Below are 19,169 nucleotides of genomic sequence, written 5' to 3' on the forward strand. Positions count from 1 at the left end.
AAATGTAGGATTTGAAGAAATTTCAAAATTTCTTTAGAGTTTAGTTATGTAATAAAAGGTTCAATGAACACCATATCAGAAAATTTAAGTATTATTGCAATAGAAGTAATTCCTATATTCCCCTTTTACATATAGGACTTTAATGTTCATAAACCTATAAAGGGCAGCATTAACCAAATGTAGCCAATTTTGCAAAATAAGCTATTTTTGTCAAAGCTTGAGAATGACTTGTTTATCAGAATGGGATTTGCTAGACTGCCTTGAATGTTACCCTTATTACAGTTGTTGGAAAAAAAAAACAAAACTATTTTGAACAACATTGCTCTTTATATGGTTTCCTCAAATTTTGAAATCACTTTCTCTGGAAAAATTGGAAAAATTCCCAGGTTTCAAAACATTAACATTTCAATAAGTCAGATGTCTGAGTAACTCTTTTTCCTTGTGTTGTAGTAGTATCAATGTTAAAAAATACAAGGTCAGGACTTTAAAAACTTATTTAGAAAGAATGTTCTTTACACTGTAATTTGTGTGTGTGTGTTTGTGTGTGAGGGGGATAGCTACGAGATCCAAGAAAAAATATGTTCCAGTAATATGTAAGCGATATTTTAATCATCAAGATGCAAATGAAAAGGGTGCCATTGTGTGTCTACACTGCAAGAAGTGTATATAATAAAATAAGAACAATAATCAAGGATTAAAGAATTTTAAAAAGCCAGTTTAGAGAAAAAGTACATCTAACGGCATCTCATCTAGAGAAGAAGTGAAGTGAAATAGGTAAAAGGGAGGATAGTAAAATGGAGGAAAGCTACAGTATCACATTATGGTGTCTTTTACATCTAAAAAAGAAATTAGAAAAAATTTGAGGAAAAGCTACAGGCTTAATATTTTTGTTACGTAAAAATGCACATCTCTTTTCCATGACTAGTTTCTTCATGCCTAGAGTAAGATGGTAAACTTCTCAATGCACCTCGTGTTTCAGGATGAGGTATTATTGACAGGGAAAAATTAGCTCTTCTGCTTTCTGTATTGTTCTGCATGTTATAGCCTGAGCAACCTTTTGAAATCACAACTAATATTGTAATTTCCTGATAATATAATCACAAAAACCACAACTCCTGAGCCCAGCATTCATCTAGAATATTCTAAGTGGAATGGAGGGTTCATAGAGATAAACGTGGACTTCATATTCCAGGATGGGGCAATTTGATAGTAGGCAATCAATTGGGAGGTGCTGATGATGTTTGAACGGGGGAGTAAATTAACCGGGAATCCAATTTAGGTAGATGAAGTATGTGTATTATAGATCAGAGCAAGGAGAGACAACTGATTTAATCAATGACTGACCCAACAAATATTTTTAGCACCTTCTAGGTACTATTAGGTGTTGAGGATGCAGAGATGAACTAGTTGGGCCAGGTCTCTGTTCTTACAAAGGGAAGACAGACAACATCACACAAGTAACACAGAGAGAGGGACAGACAGAGAACATGTGTTAGCAGCATGTTTAACTCTAAAAGAATGCTTCTTGTTATGTTTAAGCTGAGTGTAAAGCTGTGAAAATCGGATAGTAGGCTATTGTTATAGCCCAGACAAGAAAGAGATGAATGAGAACCTAAACTAGGTAGTAGCAGTGGGAATTAAAAGGAAGAAAAAGATGCAAGAGTTACTTCAGACACAATCAATAGGAACTGGCAACTGCTAAAACGTACAGTAAGCGAGAGGGAAGAGACATAGATAAATTAGAAACTGGGAGCCTCATTGAAGAAATTGGGATGCTATTAACAGAAATATGGATGCCAAAAGAAAGAAGATGTTTGATGAGGTAAGGATGAATTTGGGTGTGGTCCATTGTATTTGATGTGTTAAAAAGTCTCACAGAGATGGCAGTAAGTAGTTGGAACTATAAGATTAAAAAATTAGGGGAGGAATTAGAGCTAGAGATCTGGGCATCCTTCAGACAGATGAAAACAACCTCAAGAACATTGAATTCACTAAATTTACTAAACTAATTAGGAAGTGATGAGTTTTGTGTATTTATTACCTTTGTGATAAAATATATTTCATTCTTAATGTATATAATTTGGTTTTTAATAAAGACTCTTCAGGGCAAAAACAGCTCCCCAAATTCCTGAAAATTTAACAATAGGTTTTCATAAGCATCAGGCTCCAGCACACCACCATTAATATCTCAAAAACAATTTGCTGTGTCGAAGATTTTTTTCTGCTTTTATTTTGGAAGATGATTTCTGGAATCCTAGGTAAAAGCATGCTCATTTCTTTCCACACATCTCACTGATCAGCAAGCATATTCAGTGAGAAGAATGCAGTTTTTTTCCCCAAGTAGGCCAAGAATAGAGAGAGGAGGGAGCTTGTGGGAGGCAGGGCTAGCAACATCTTCCACAGCGGCATCTGTGATTAATAGCAAACATTTGTGGCTGACTCTTCACCTTTGCTTTCAAACAGGAGAGCAAGTTGCTGTTTCAAATACAAGTTTATAACTATTGAATCGAAGCTAAATTTACATTCTCTATATACATTATCATTCAGTTCTATTATTGTTGTGCAATCTCCTCTTTAGAAAAACCATTGGACCCTAAAATAAAATGTTCAGAAACATGCAAATGAAAATAGTTTTAGCACTCAGGCTTTGGCAGTGTTACTTGAGTTTGCTGTGGCCTCAGAAGGGACAATCATAATATTTTTCTGGCTGTCTTGTCTTGATTTATAATTTGAATCTCCATAAATGATAATAGAGAGGGCAATTATCAAAGAAATGGTAAGGGCAATTATCATTAAATTGAAAATACAGCACACATCCAACAGGATGAATGAGTGAGCTGAAAACAGATTTTGTGGATCTTGCAACTGTTCCAAAAGAAGTAAATGGAAGCAACTTCATCTCCCCACCTCCTCCAATTAACCAGATGACTTTGGGTATATTTTCCCTTTTTTCCCTTGGATGATAACACAAGGCCTGCTAATCTAATCTGCCTGGATACTGACACCACGTAGGATATGTAAATTTACGAGACTAAACCAGTTGCTGTTTGTCTAGTGTGAAAAAAAGCATTCCTTTTTTTTTTTTTTTTGGTAAAAACAGTAGATAAAAATGAGTTCTCTTGTTTGTACATTTGTGATTCCTGGACACTGTAGATACCCACTTGTCTGTTAAACCTTGCAATGACTCTTTTTAAGTTAGGCAGCAACAATATTTTTGTTCATTAGGCTAAATAATAGTCTGGACACTGAAATTCCTCTGAAGGGTGTTGTCTTGGTTGACATATTGAACAAATTGTAAGTCAAACTATAGGCATTAGTTATCATTACTACCAATATGAAAGAAATAGGTAAATGTTTGTGAACACATTTCATTGAGCATTATTACCATATGGATTTACTATTTTAAAGAATGAAATTGTAGACATTTTTTGGAAGGGGTAAGGTATGCAAAGGGGGAAAACCAAACAAATGACTTTTGCCAGCACCCTGCATAGTAAAAAGGGCCATGGCATGGAATGTCAATATCTGCCTAAGGATAAGAGGACTTACACAATCTGATTCACTCAAATCCCGATAGGGAACAAGAGTTTTCTCCAGTTCCTGGTAGATAGGGTTCACTAAGCAGACCATGCACTGGCATACATGTCTTTCTAATACATGAATCCTGAAGAGTTTAATTATGAAAGGATGGAAATGCTTATATGAATTATCTGGGCCTCTGGTCTCCCCATATAAGTCCTTGATGGAGACAATCACTTGTCACTGGTTAGTGCCTAATTGGGTCAGCCTTGTTTACCTGAGAAAAAAGGACCACAAGGAGGTGACCCAGCACAGGTGACAACACTCTTAGTTATGGAGTCCAGATATTATGGTAACAGACACACAAAAAGGGAGGGAAAAAAATAGTTCAAAAGAAGGAAAGATAGAAAACTAATATTTACTAATCAACTGTTGTCTGTCAGGCACATTAAATATATGTAATTTTAGTATTGCCAGAGGTCTGGAATTAAACCTATGAGTCTTGCATTTGTACATTTTGTCCTGGAAACAAATCAATTAAATTTTACTATACTATACTGTGATTTCTGCAAGTACATTCTCCTTTACTCAGGAGGACTGAGCTGTGCCTGCTATGTGCTTGTTCTGATGTTTTGCTGATTAGAAAACAGATTGTAAGTTGTACTGTCTATCTCCAGCAGTATGTAGCATTAGTGCTGAATATTTTACTTAAAAGAAGTATGATTCTCTATTACATTATCCTTTGTCTATCTTCCATCTTCCATGTGTCCTATAGCAGCCTTTCAATGTAAGAAATATTTCTCAGCTTTTCTAAAACAAAAAAATAGACAAAATTCCTGTCCAATTTACCCACCTTGACTTTATAAGTGTGTGTGCATACCTATAAATAGCCAATCTTGAATTGATTATATATATATATATCCTCAGTATTTTGAGGAAAAAAATGTTATGTTTATCAGTTCATCTTGGTCAAAAAGTTTATTTTGAAATACTGAGAGCCCTAAAAAAAAACAAAGAAAAGTGAATTCCAATTAAAAACTCCCCAAAGTTCTGAGTGTTTTGAATTTGGTCAATTCCCAACAACCACCATCTGTTGATTAAGAAATTTACATTTGGACATCCTCACCATGGGGGCTGAGGGTGGGGGATTTCCCATTCAATTCTAGGAAGCTGTTCTTTGGACATGATGTTTACTTCCCTTGATGACACAATTTCTCTTGATAAATAAAAATATTTATTTTTAACATGGGTTGTTAAACTTATTCAATATTCTGTTTCACTTCCTGTGTCAAATACTAGTGGGATAAAATAGTAGATTTATGGATCAATATAGTCACAGATTGAATGTTGAGTTAGTAAAAAGTGAACATAGTGTTACTTTAATATTTTTAATGTATTTGGAAACAAAAGATGAGTTTTTGAAAAGTGAAAATTGAAAAACCATGCAAGGTCTATAAAGTATAAGAAAATTCACTTCAATAAAGTTGCCTTAATAATATTTTCGGGGATTGGTACATTTTTATCAACTGTGTCCAGGATTGTTTTTGAAACCCTTTGTCAGCCGTGTCTAGTTCTCACAGGAATCTCATGAAGTATGCCTTGTTGTCTGATTTTACAACTCAGAGAAGTCAAAAAATCTTTTCATGTCACACAGCAATTAAACAGCACAGCTGGGATTCAAGCCCAGCGCTGTCAGATTCTGAGGCCCATGGGTGGCAACGTGTAGTTTCCTAATTGTGCTGGTTGTAGTAGGCTATTTGGGAGGTAAAATAGACCTGGGTCATATATTTTGTTGTGTCCTTGGGCAGTTTCAGTTAAAAACTGCTCCATATGAGATATGATTTTGATGCTAACTTTAAATACATTTAAATAAATCAAAATGTCAACCTCTCCACTTTTAACTACTTCCCCCAATCCTATCCTCAATCTCATCTTCCACAGCCAAAAATCAAAACTGTTTTTTTCCTCCAGTTTCTATTTTCACTAAGGTATCATTCATTTATTCACTCATTTTGTTCATTCATCCAACCAATATTTATGGTGCACTCATTACGTATCAGACACTGTTCTAGGCCCTGGAAAAAAAATGAAGTCCCTATGATTGTAAAGTCCCTATCTGTGTGAGGAAAAGCCAATAAGCATATGAAAGAAAGAAAGAGAGAAAGAAGGTAGGAAAGAGAAAGAATGAAAGAAGGAAGGAAAGAGAAAAGAGGAAGAGAGGGGGAAAGAGAAGAAGGAAGGAAGGGAGGGAGAGAAAAGTCAGATAGTGATAAATGCAATGAAGAAAGTTTAAGGATCTAGAAAATAATAATAACTGACAGTTTATTAAAAATATATTACACATGCCAGACACTGGGCTAAGTACTTTACATAGACTAATTCCTTTAATCCTCACAAAACTCTACGTGTTAGATATGTTTGTGGAGGATCGAGGATGGCAGCAAATTATTTACTTCTCCACTAATTGGAAGATGGAGTCCAATTCCTCTCCCTTTGAATCTGAGCTGGTTCTAGTGCCTTGCTTGATGAATAGTGTGGCCAAACTGATAAAATACTAGGTCCAGGCCTAGGCTTTAAATTGACTAGCAACTTCCGCCTTGCTCTGTTGGAGCTCTGAGCTGCCATGTAAGAAGTCAGGCTTCTCTAAGGCTTCCATGCTGTGACAAAGTCCACCACATGGGGTACAAACCACCGGAACAGAGCCCTCAGCCAAAATCAGCATATGAACGAAACTTGTTGTATGGCTAGCCCAGTCAAGCCATCAAAAGCATTCAGTTCCCGACACTGTCTGAAGGCAAGAGAATCACAAATCCCAAGTAGGAACTTCCCAACTGAGCCCGGTCAACCCAACAGAAAAGTGAGAGAAAATAATAAATTGCTGTTTTAAGCCACCAAGTTTTGGGGTGTTTGTTAGGCAGCAATGAATATTTGGAACAATTATAATGTCTTTTTTTCACTAAAAGTCAAGGGAAAGAAAGATTTAAGTAATTTGCTTGTCAACTGGAGGAATCTGGATTAAAACCCAGGCAGGTGGACCCCAAAGCACCATCTTAAATTCTGTCCCACAGAGTCTTACTCCTAGAGTGGGAATAGCAATTTGCAGGGTGCCCCTGACTAAATCTGGCAGGTGCTGACTAGTTTACATTTCATTTTTTTCCTTGAATCACAGTGGTTAAAACTCAGGGCACACTTCCACTCAAACGTGATTGCCTGCCAGTGTGCTTTATTTAGCAAAGGGACCTCTAGTGCCCTTGGCCCGGAAACATTATGTTGTCTATGACCTTTGGTGGATTGGAATCTTAAGAAAAATAAGGAGGATATGGAGGAGATTGACCTGCACTAATCTATAATCCTTTCATTGTGTTATAAAATTATGAAAATTATTCAAGTGAAATAGGAAATTGCATGCCATTTTGATCAAATTAAAGGAGCGCAAAGTAATTTTGTTAAAGGGCAAATAATTGTCGCAAAATCAAATTTCTTGGCATTCAAATATGTTACATCCCTAGCCTAATACCCAGAACTGATATTTGGATGGGAAAGGAGTGACCGGATGTCTGTAGCACGATAGCATTAGCCAGCAAGTTGCTGAGCCAAATGTTCCTTCCTCAGCAAGGAAGGACAGATAAAAAGACACTATACCAAGCAAGCCCATGGTACACATTCCTAAAGAAGTTTTTCCTCAGAGTATTTACAGTTTAGTTTAGCTATCTGCATTCTGAAGAGTTTGTATATACAACAATAGAACAGCTCATGATAGCTCAAAGGAAAGAAGTTAATAGATGCTGCACCCGCTCCCACCTCCCCACCCCCTGCCATCTCAAGCTGTCTAGGGGAAACTCCTGATACTCTTGAAACTTTCCTGTCAGATTATTATACAATCCAGTGCCTTTTTCAAGCAGGAAATGTGGTGTTCCAAAGACAATTTGACCTCCTGTTTGAAAATGGGGAGGAGGGGTAGCGGGAGAGAAGGGAAGGGTACAAACCAGACATAGCCCTAAGAGTACTTAATTCACAGACCCAATCACAAATACAAACAAGTTAATTTTTGTTAAGAACGCATTTCACTTAAGACAAAATCCCAATCATTTATTCTCCTCTGGAGTACTTATGCATCCTTGAGTTTTTAAAAGTTCAAGTGTTGCATAAAAAATCAACATAATTACAGAAAGCAGTCCTTAAACAAGAATATCCTGTTTTGTTTCCTGCATACTCACTGGGGTGGCTCATCTGAATCCTTGACAACATCCAGCTCCAAGAAGCAAACATCAAGACTGCTTGCTGATCGTGGTTTTTACATCCAGCTCCTCAGCAGTAGGGCTGTTAGCTCCCAAGCGTAAGCCGACAATCGCCCTATTGTTTACTTTCCAGTCAGAAAAGCGAAGCTGCTTTTCTTCACTATGTATGGTCTCCATAATCCTAGCAGTCATGTTCACTCAGTAGTAAGCCCAAATATATGTTTCCCAGAGGAGTTTCAAATACATGGGATAGATTAGCATCTCTGTGGCTTGATGGAATCTGTGACAGATTCAACAGCAATAAACATTTTAAAGTGTGGTCAGTACTAAATTATTTGCTGAAGAACAATTTTTGTTCTTGAGGTAGAAAAAAAAAATTAGTAATAACTTTGTGGTGGTAAAAACACCGGCTAAGGATAATAGGACACCCTGAATCTCTAGCATCACCTCTTGGCCTCTCGGCATTTCATTCTGTTTAAAGGGAGGAAAAAAGCCCAATTGTGTGCTGATGAATTAGGAAACTTCATGAACATTCAAGAAATACACATGCCACCACAAATTAACCATTAGCAGGGCAAGGTATTCATCCTTTCTGTCAGATTCTGTGGGAAATATGCCTTATTAGCATCAAAGCCCGAAAGAAGTAATATATCAGTCCATGTTCACTGATCTTACAAAAAAGAACAGGCAATCTCCGTTCTGGAAAAATAAATAGTGCTCTTCTTCCCATCCCCATTTCAATCCTAAAGTTGAAAATCACCAAGTGAAATCCCATTTCCTTTCTGTTTCCAGTTTGTCTGTTTGCAATGGAATGCGGTTTTGCATTTTAAATCAATTCAATCATAACCCTGAAAGTGATCACAGGGCTGCTAACTCTTTCTCCAGTTTCTACCCCTCCCCCTCTTTACAACTTTGAATTTGAATGGGACCAGAAAATTCTCTGGGGGCCACATTTGTGGCCCTTCAGAAGCAGCCTCTCTACTGCTTTCAGCTGGTTCCTGGCATGTTTCATGGGGATTTGTGGTGAGTGGCAGCTCTGGAATCACTTTTCATTCTGTCAGGTTGTGGTTAGGCTTAGTGGGGTTTCTTTGTTATACTGGCCACTAGTAGTCAATTTCCTTGAAAATATCTGGTTTTCTCTTTTTTCCCTTAAAGAAAAAGGAAAAAAAAAAAAAAAAAGAAAGAAAGAAAATGTTGCTCCAAACTCCCTACTCTACTCCCAAACACAAACACAAAACAAACACGGATATCCCTTAGAAATCTTGAGGGAAGAGAGAGGAGGCGAGAGGCCCAGATGTTCTCAACATCCCAATTTAATTTTGATGTCAGACTATAAAAGATCTTGGGAGGGCCCCATTCACTGTACCTGTTCTGCTGACATGCTGTTTTATGAAAGTATCAGGGATAAATTTCACTACCACTTTTTCATGTTAAAACAAAATAAAAGAAACCAAACATATAAAATGTGAATTTGGGGGGACAGCATTTCTTTTTCTTTCAGAATAAACCTGGAAAATAAGAAGTGTCAAATTTAGTAAAACAAACAAACAAATGAATACTCAGGAGCCGTTTACGATGGAGTTTTCCATGGATAAAGAGGGAGATTTGGCACTTTCAGCACATGTTGTCTTTAGGCAGCATTTTACAAAGTTTTGGATTTCATGAATCAGTTAAAAAAAAAAAAAATCACGGCTAAGGTTGCCAACATTTTATATTGCCAAGTAAGGCTATAGAAAAAACGAAGACAAACAACAACCAACATTGAAATCTTACATCATTTCTTAAAAGGAGGGACATGGTAAGAAGTGAGCGGTTGGGGGGGGGGGGCAGGGGGGCAATACAAGACAGCTTAAGAATAAAGAGTTGGCAACTTCTATACCAAATACCACAAAGAGCTTCAGAAAGAGCAGTTTCCTGAAACATGGCGAGCCCCTTCTCAACTTATTGCCTTTGTACCAGCCATTACTCTGACTGGAAATCTATTCCCTGAGATATTTGCTGAGTGCTCACTCTAACCTAAATACAACAGGTAGGCTTCTCTCACCACATTGGAGAGTTGACCCTAGACCAACAAACCCTCCCCTTTCTCCACTTCCATTCCTCTCCATTCCTCCGACTTGCTTTACTTTTCTTGTTTGTTTGCTTATGATCACTCTCTCCCACTTACAACCTTAAGTCCATGAAGTCATGAGCTTTCAATCCTTTGTTCACTGCTTTTCCTCACCACCCAAAATATTGGTTGGCACATATTTGTTCCATTAATCTGTGTGTACAATTTCATAGTCCTTATTTTTTCATTTTTTTCGTGGACCAGAGAAAATGTCTGCAGAACCTGCCCTGCTTGGTGTATGGAAACCATTGTTTTAAGAAAGAGACTGAAGAGACCCTAGCGGCATAGATCAGGGCACAACTGAAGGAAGTAGACATTTGGTGCATGCATTCGTTACAGCGACTGATTTCCAATAGCAGCAAGGAAAGTTATGTATCTTGGGACCGGCAAACAATGATAGTGGCTGAAATTGTGCCTGATTACTGATTTAGGGGCAAGAATTATTCCTAATGCAGGGTTAAATTGTATTTATGCCCTCCCCAAAATACTGAATTACATAAATTAGGCATGCCTTCTTATCCTTGTGTCTCTTCACATATTTTGAATTGTGTATGCCATTGTTTAAACAAGAGAATGTTTTATCTACTATTTGAGTACAAATATCCATTGGCTAAAAATAATAATAAAAAAAAGGTACAGTGGCCTCCAGGTGACAGAGGGATTAACTATTATCTCTCACAATCTAAAGTGATGGACCTGGGAAGTCAGATTCACTGACAAGACTTACTACCAAGAAGAGTGCATCATTGTAGAAAAAGCTGTTTTTAAAATGTATTATGGATCATTCATAAATATAGATAGTAGGCTTCAAATGTTTTATTCCAAATTTTGGGCTATCCATGGTCCAGGAAAGGTGGTTCAGACTTTTTTCCTTAAAAATACCAATTCTAGGCATGTGGGGCTCATTTTGGTGCAGAATTTTCCTCCCCCAAAATAGAGAATGAGCCCAATGCAAGATTAGCACATAATTTTCTTTTTTGCATTTGGGTCCGATATCCTTTCTTGATGCCATTCTTCTGAGTAATAGTGAGAAGTAGTATTAAGGTGGTATCTAAATGAATGAGAACTGGCAGTAGGGGAAGAAAATGAGAGTTTAGAATACATACATGCAAGATGTGTGCATGAGTCTATGCTGTGTGTGTGTGTGTATATATATATATGATAAGGTCTATATATATTGGTCATTATAATAATGATGAATAAATGGAAAGGTTTTATTTTTCAAGTTTCCTTCATTTTTTCTTTCTTTTCCTTTTTTTTCTTGCTCTTGTTCTCTCCCTCTCTCTTTGTTTCTCTCTCTCTCTTTCTTTCTTCTGTTACAGAATGAAACAGAGCTGAGGGGATTTAAAGCTTCTGCTGATTAATCTGTCATATTCTGACAACTGAATTCCCAGCAACAGAGTATTAAGGCGTAAAGTGAAGTTTGACTAGAATCTTTTAAGCCAAAACACATAAAGAATTGAGAGGACTGATTGCCCCATATTGAATCCTCAAATAATAGCAGCTGCTAGAGTTGTTATTAATTGTCCCCATTAAAAAACCAAGGGTTTCAGTGTCTGACCAGTCAATTCCACCATCTCGGCATCATCTCAACCTGTACGCCAGAGAATCTTTGTAAGAAGTAAAGACAGACGACGGTTGGGCAGACTTTTACAATGAAGGGTAAGAATAAAAATGTTAAGTGGTTTTAAAAAAAGCAAGAGTGAGATTTTGGATCATCACACAGCCTAGGAACTTGTCTTATTTTAGGATCATGTATCTTGAAGGTTAAAAATTAAACCAAGGTTTAATTTTTTTGATATTTGAAATTTAAAACATGTTCATTTACTTTAAAAGATTGTCCAGGCACAATGTTAGAGGGAGTTATTTTTGGTAAAAGTGGATTGTGGACAAAGGAGCTGGTGAAAATGCTCTTAAGTACTCACATAGGACAAAAACCTTCCTGGCACTAAGAAGTCTCAATTGGTTTTTCAGCTGCACTGTGGTTTATTGTGTGCTTTAAATCAGCCCTAAGACTACACTACATACCATTGTTGTCTGTTAGAAAATCATTATGGTGCAATTAAAAGCAATATTGTTTCACAGAGGAACACGGAATTTTCCTCCATGTCTGACGGCTGTGTACTTTCTTCGTGCCTCTTGTGATTATCTGCACTTGTGATGGTCCAGAGATACAGCTGTCGGGAAAACACTCAACAGATGGCACTTGTGAGGTGATGCTTCATCCTTTTTTGGATGTTCTTCTGATGCCTGAGCTCAGGACTTCCATTAATGCTGGCATGCAACTGACTCTTTTCAAGCAACATGGTTCTGGAATGCTCAATGACAAAATTCATCTTCCTCCAGAAACGAAGACAAATTGAAGTACCCTTAGGAAATGAAATGTGCAATATAATACTAAAATGTATTGTCCTTTGAAACTTTTTAACTGCTATATATAAGAATGGCTGACTATATAGAGAGCCTGATACATTGGTAGATAGATTACTTTTTCATCAGGCTATCTCCAATATCTTACCATCAGTCTTTTTTGTAAAACTCCTTAAAGAATGGCTTTATATTTTTTTAAAAAGAGCAATTTCACTGTGGTTTCATAATGATATAACTTGTTGAATGACATAATCTTTGATGAAATTGGTCTAAGTGGTTTAGGAATTAAGTAGTTTCTTTTTACATTTCAGGTAGCATTTTAACATGAAATACTTAAACCTCTCCCTTCATTATTTATCAGTACATATATGTGTAGAATATCATTATGAGACAAAGAAAATAATAGGAATCTGACCAAAAGATGCCAAACAATGTGAACAATTCTTGTAATTGTGCCAGACGGTTCAGTATTAAGAATCTGAATCACAGATTCCATATGACTGACTTGTGTTTGTTACTCTGAGTTACACACTTTTCTAGTTTCCAGAGCCTCAGTGCTGTCCAGTGAACATTCAGGTCTGTCAGGATGTACATATTTTAATACAATGACAGGATAGTGTTGAATAATAGGTATGCATCCTGCTCCTTTGTTTCTAGACAGATAGTGTCCTGGGCATGCCCACTAACCAGCTCAATCTACCCTCTAGTGCTGCTAAAGAATACTTCGCTATCTTTAGTTTGACCTAAATATGAATATAGGCCCATAAAATCTTGAAAGCAGCCAACATGGGGATAACTATGTCCCACAGGATTAAGTTTAATTTTGTCAAAATTGTTGTCTTTCCTTTTTCATGTTGGCAAAATCATGTCCAGCAGTTTGTGAAGATTTATATTTCTTCTAAAATATGACATTCTGACATTTTCTGTTTGTCTATTCATATCCCAGAAGAGGTAGCCACATGTCTTATATATTTTCTGTTAATATATTTGCAACTTGGTTTCAATGGTTGCTTTTTGAAAGATTTCCAGTAGATAAAAAGCATGCAATCAGAAGCTCTAAAAATGAGTCTTTTTTAGTAAATTCATGGGGGAGGAGGTGCAGCAGGGATGGAGGCTATAGGAAAGATGATTAACTAAATAGGAAGATTCAAAATACGTTACATGTGTTTTGGAACAAAAATAAATTTCATTTATGGTAAGAGCTTAATATGTGCAGACATTATAAGTATTTCACATATTTTATATTTTGGCCCCACAAAAATGTGAGATAGGCAGTATTATTAGTTTACCTATGAGAAAATGGTGGTACAGTGTTGATAAATAATTTGCCCAAAATCATACTGTAAGATGGCCTTCTATATTTTCATAATTTCCCATAAGATTATAATTGATTCTTCCGTAAACAATAGTACAATATTGTGAATCTAAGATATTCCATGATATTTCTACTGAATATAGGCACTAATTAAAAAAAAGCAATGGCAAATAAGATTTATTTTCATAATGAAATGTACCTTTAAATTTTTTAAAATACCACATACAATACTTACCCAAAAAGGAAGCTTGAGAGATACAAAAATGTGTGATCCTTTGAGGGATTCATGTATCTTTGTAATAAGTACGGCATTAGCAAATAATTTACCCCTCAGAATTTCATTTGTTTTATAATTAATATAAATATAATTTAATGATTTCCTTTAATATGAATATAAATTAAAGAAAATTCTTCCTTCATCTGTTGAGTGAAATGAGGCTACGGGTAAAACTACTAAGAAAATGTTATTGAACCTCCTTCTCTAGTCTCTAGAAGGTAATATGTTCCCAGTTGCGACAAGTGTAGGGATGACATGACAGAATACACTTTCAAAATAAGCATGCCATAAAAAAAAATGATTGGCAAAACATAAAAATGACTGGTAGAACATAATCTCTGCAATTAAACACCGTGTTTTTGTCCCAAATTTTGAAAGTAGGAGTCCCTGAAGTCTATCTTCTGCCAAAGAGAGATGACTAATTGGAAACCTTAAAGTGAATTCTACATTTTCATTTGCTTTTTATTCTATGATGATATATTCAGGGGAGCAAAAAAGAATTTGTGATTCAGATGTTCTGTGGCTACCTCCAATATCTTGCCACGAGCCCACTTCTGGCCATCCAGCATGACATTGTAATGACAGCTCAAACACTTTTGTGGAGATGAGAACCCCACAGTGGAGCAAAGCACCCTGAAAGCACATGCTGCACGCAGATAATGGAAGACCGTTTTCTTATGGTAAGCGCTTGCAGTTGTGAGTGTACTCCTATAAATCTAAGGCAAGCAGAGTGGAATTTTATAGCTATAACTGCCATTTGAAATTATTCTGCTGCCTAATTCAAGTAGATGAGAAGTATCTAATTTTTGCAACAGCCCGGAAGCCCTACTGTACAGCATCCATTATCGGTAAAACTTTAGTTTTGAATCAGTATAAGCTTTATTTCCAGTTATTATGGTCACATCCCCATAAGAGGAGGATCAATAGCAAAAGGAAACCAGCAAATTTTAGGCTTTGCAATAAATATAAGGTATTAGGTGGACATAATTTAAGCTGTTGTTTTTCTTTTCCTGAAGAATACACACATAACAGGAGGAAAAATGAGGGCTCTCAAGGGATTATGTATTCCTAAATATTTTATAGCTATGTTAAATGCAATGTTGTGCTTTAGTACCATCGCTGAACATTTGCTGATGATCATTTACTCACTAACTGAAAACCCAAAAGATGCTATTTGAGGTTTTTGTGTGGTTTTAGCCTTGGCCTCTATGTCAGTGTTTCACTGCATGATTGTAAAGAGCAACTCTTTGCATGTGAGAAGACAGATGCTAGTGATTTAAGCTGGGAAACGCACCACAGTGCTTTTACTCAGCTGATATTTAATGATTTACCATTTAATGTAGTTCATCTCTCATAACCCTGAGTTCAAACAGAAGCAGCTGCTGTTAGGGATGCAATAACACTGAACTTCCCACCAACGACCTAGGAGAACATCTTTTGTAGCTTTAGCTACTGGACCCATCTGGCCTTTCCCCTAAGCACAAGTGAAGGAGAAAAACAGTTTACTTCCCATCAGTGGAGTCCTGGATAGAATGTATAATTATGCCAGACAGAGATTTTCAAATCAAAATTCCTTGTGTTTACTTCACCCTGGAACTTTGGATGATAAGACAATGCACTTTATTTCATTATCGAAAGAACACTGAGAAAACTCAGAAAGCATATGGAAAATCACCTGATTAGAAGAGTAGAGTTGTCCCTGGTTTCAAACAGGAAGAAAAATTCATTTTCTTATCATTTGTATTTGCTTTTATTAGTGTGGGAGCTTTCTGTTAAGGTATTTGAAAAGGCTTATTTCGTCTGATTTTAAAAGATATCTATGTAGATATTTAAATAGATTGGAGCGGGGAGGAAGAGAGGCGAGAGAGAAGAGAGATACAGATTAATTACTTAAAACAAAAAGTCTTTTATAAAACTAAGGCATAAGGGACAGACATCTAACGAGATTGAAGTCTTTTGAAGGGAGGATGATATCAATATGCTGATGAGAATGTTGATATTAATGTTAACACATAAAATGTTTTTGATGCTTTTTTTCCTTGCATCAAAAGCATTTCTTCACTCAATATATTTTCACTTTGGAATTATTGGTGAGTGGCTGAAAAGCAGATTATAAGCTAGGGTGCTTCTTTTTTTTCCCCCGTTTTTCTTCTTTTCTTTTTTTTTTTTTTTTTTGGTTAAAGTTCTAACATCTGTATGTTCATATTTCCAAGGAAAGAAGAGGATTATGAACTTTCATTATAATTATAGGCCTGCCAAACAACCACTGTTGCACAGTTATGATTATGTCTAATCCCTTGACTGCTTATAGTAGACCAAGAATACATTTCCAAAAATGTATTCCTAAAAGACAGAGAAGGCAGTTGGACCAGATGTTTTCACTGTGAGAAATATACTTTAGAGGTGTCCAGTCTGATGGGACTAGACAGACTAAAACTACTGTATGGGTCCCCTCTCACTCACTCTAGCCTGTTTCATTCTTAAAGCCAGGGTCAATCCTTTCCTTAAGGGATTTTCCTATTTAAAGATTTTTTTTTTTTTTTTAAGCTTTGCTCATGGTTTCAAAGGATGTGCATTTACCTCTATGTATCATTTGAAAGATACTGTCCTAGAGGTATTTATGCAGTTTCCAAAGTTTGATGGCATTTAGTACTTTGTATTTGTCATTCCATAAATAATATAATATTTATAATTATGCAATTATGACATTTTAAAAGATAAATAAGACTTTCTGTATGAAGTTGCTGAAAAGGAAACAGTCAAAAGTGTAAATGTGCTCCCCCTTACCATTTACCATTCTAAAGTTAGTTACAGAAAGTTCCTTTATTCACTTTTGAGGAGTTTTGCCTGATCTACCATAGGTCCAGTGCATTAGATTCCTGGATTCTCACCCTCATCGTTATTTGTGGAGAAAATCTTTTAGTTGCTTGTTTATTTGCAATGTCTAAGAGCACTCCACATGTGGAAACCGATAAATGAGTATAGAGAATTTGGCCAAAATTATCATGATTCCATTTGGAAATGAAAGATCAATGTATAAAATCTATCTTAACATTGAAAAATTAGATAAGTTGCTGCAAGTTGGAAATAGGTATGAATGTATCAAATCCACAAGTTAGAAAGGTTGATTTGGAATCTTATCCAAATTCATTCTTTCAGAGTGAACACAGACAGGTATTTTGTGAGATTTTTATTTCCTTATTTGCTCAATACCAAGATTTATAGGAGGTCTAATTTGAACCATGGTAGAAATGCCACCAGAGAAACAGTGGGAGATTTACTCCACAAAATTTTATTATAATTGCTTCCAGGCCCAAGGGCATATTATCATGTGGAAGTGTACATTTTAAAATGGTGTTTCAAGTTTATTTAGCCTTTTAAAACTGTGAAAATAAAAATCTGTTCCTTCTTTTGTTTGTTTTTAGAGGGGGAGATATTCTGGTTCATTCCATTTTGATAACCCTAACATACTTGTTGGGTAGCTACAATAGGACACTATATTTTCACAAATATCTTGAATAGATTTCAGTCATTAGTGAGCTGAATTACTCAGATGAATGTAGCTAGAACACTCAACAAAACCAAGTATTACACAATTGACTAGTACCATGAGTTGTTTCCAAGTAAGCCTCTTAATTTTTTTTTTTATAAAAGGGGAGACAAAAATAGAGGTTATATTTTCATGCAAAGTAAGTGTCCACGTAGTGTCACTTTTGATTGAAGGTGTGGGTAGTTAGGGTTCTTATCAGCTGAAATGTTCTAAAGTAGACTGACATATTTTTTTAATCACCAGATCACACAATGATAATGTTCAAATTAGAAAAGATTAGAAATGTATCAAACCTTCTTAAAGAAATGACCTATCAAGCCTAGTAGCAAGTAAACCATGTCTGCAGCCCAAATTATGAAATAACATAACATTTCTGTGGGAGAATGTTGAACCCTAATAGAATAAGTATAGTCACAGAACTTCTATCTGCCCTAACCTTAAATAATGTTGCTGTGTTCACCAATGACTTAGTACCACATTGCTGCAGGGACTTGTAGAGAGAAACAATCCATGCAGGGAGGCTCTGGGAAAAGATTATTGACATAGTAAGGAAACATCTCACCTCTCTTATTCTCCTCTCAAGTCATAGGAAAAACTCACTGGGACCAGAGGGAGTATTTTGAAGGGAAAATGATAAAAAGAAAGCATTTAAAAAAGCACCTAATAGAAATTTCTGAAAATGATTTGAAATGGAAATCAAAGTTAATGTCCAACACCCATGAGTTATCATCATTAAGTTCTACCAATTTAGAATTACACAATGGCAATTTAGGTATTTTTCTTCCCATTTTTTTTTTAAAATCACGTTTATCCCTGTCCCTTTTATATGAATAAAATAACCTTATAGTACTTCTCTTAGGTCACAATAGATTCTGTTGTAGTTATGAAACATAGTTTGGGAAATTTTACATTGTATTTTGGAGGAAAAAATAAAGACAAAGTAAAGGGAGATATTTGTTGTACCTAGAAGAAATCATGGCATGGAAAGAAAAACCTCCTTAACTCTTTACGCAGCGATTCTTAATACATGTTCTGAAGACCACTAGCCTCAGAATTACCTGGGAACATTGTTAGAAATGCTCCAGATTCCTGGGCTCTATGCCAAATCTCCTGAGCCTGCTTCCAGGGAAATGAAATTCAGAAACTGTTTTTCTCCAAACATAGTCGCAGATGCTACTTAAGCATGGGCAACTTTCAGAACCACTCTCTTAAAAGTTAAGTTTTTAGCCTGTATTTTTGGCCTAAGAACGATCAGTAGGATTAGGTAATTCTTAACATTTGGAATAAAGAGAAGCTGAATATTTTCTGTTGCATTCCAGCTCTTAGTAGATTATCTTGCACATGGTAGGGACTCAACCAATATATGTTAAATGGATTAATGGAATTTTAACAATGACAGAAAGACAACATCTGTATGGAAAATATACACATTAAAATAGGAAATCTCAATTACAGGTAGTCAAAGGAAATCGATTATTTCATCTAGTACAATTATACAATAATATTTGGAACATGGAAAGGTAAATTGATAATTTAAGTTTAAGTTAGAGATGAGGCAGCAAGGTGGGGGAAAACTTTAGTATAAACATGAACTTTTTAATAAATCCCTGCTAATATGAGGTACAGATATTGATTTTGCAAGCTATTAAAAGTTTTTTTTCTTTTTCTTTTCTTTTCTTTTCAAGCAGGAAGCTTGTGTAGGTCAAGCACAGTACAGTGTCTGTATTTTAGGGATAAATTTATTAAACTATGAACAAATCAAGGACATTCATGTTCTGACCCTTACATAT

The sequence above is a fragment of the Choloepus didactylus genome, chromosome 2 (assembly GCF_015220235.1).
Source record: "Choloepus didactylus isolate mChoDid1 chromosome 2, mChoDid1.pri, whole genome shotgun sequence".
Taxonomy (NCBI): Eukaryota; Metazoa; Chordata; class Mammalia; order Pilosa; family Megalonychidae; genus Choloepus; species Choloepus didactylus.